The sequence below is a fragment of the Pinus tabuliformis genome, chromosome 2_1 (genome assembly GCF_031772625.1).
Source record: "Pinus tabuliformis cultivar Carrire ecotype Pingquan chromosome 2_1, CPIR1, whole genome shotgun sequence".
Lineage (NCBI taxonomy): Eukaryota > Viridiplantae > Streptophyta > Pinopsida > Pinales > Pinaceae > Pinus > Pinus tabuliformis.
The window spans coordinates 641,686,153-641,687,271 of NC_142299.1; positions in this window are offsets into that span (position 1 = coordinate 641,686,153).

Sequence of the window (1,119 nt, forward strand, 5' to 3'; positions counted from 1 at the left end):
AGGTGTCCAACATCCCCACTAATTTGAAGGGGTATGTATGAGTCCAAGAAGAGAGCTGTAATACAAAATGTTCAAAAATATGCATGGCAACACTAGGCTAAATGTGCTCTCTGAAATGTTGGTATCAGTAATTTTATGAAAGAGAAGAAGGATTGCTAGCCCTTTCTCATACTTTTGTTATTAGGGTGATGAGGAGAAGAATTAGCCATTTATTACACTTTTGTAATTTGGAAGAGGAGAAGAAAAAAAATGGTCCATTTCTCACATTTTTTTTTTAATTTGAGTGGTCAAGAGAAGGAGATTGTCCCTTTCTCACAGTTTCGTAATTTTTTGAAGGAAGAGGAGCATGAACCCTTTTTCATACTTTAGCAATTTTTGGGAGGATGATAAGGACCACTAAGGCTTAGTGATCATGTAAAAGAAAATGCAATAATGAAAAACTTAAAAGAATCATGCACTATATTTTCTTTATTATTATTAGTCACTTTGCTTGTTCTCATCACTTGGATCCCTAGTTAAGATGGATCTATGCTGGTTCTTAATAATATTATACAAATTTCACATCTTTATATATAAAAGTATTTTATTTATTTATTTATTTATTTTTTATTTTGATTAAAACCTTTATTTAATTTCTATTGGAATATTTTTAGTAGTAGTGAGGATAGAGGGTTTAAATATATCTTGAAAGTAATTATAACCTTTTACCTCTTAGATTTAATTAAAAAATATAAAAAAAATAAAATAAAAATATTTATAAAATATTTTGATTGTGAAATAAGTTATGGTTTTTTGGCATGTGGTATTGATAAACTATGATATTGGTTCATGGTATTGATAAACTATGATATTTGAAGCAGAGACACATCTACCGCTTTGTGATAGTTGGTATCGGAGCCCACTTTCTACAGAGATTTGATTGAAGTTGAAGAAGTTTGATAGGGACAAGTTGCAGGGTCGAAGTTGAATGATTAGTGTATGGTCTTTGCCAAGATCACAAGAAAAAATTATGGCAGAAAACATAGAAGAACCTTAGGTAGCAAGTGAATCTAACAGGGATGTGATAACAATTTTTATGGATAGATTATTGGACCGAGTGGAGGAATTTTCTTCGAGGAT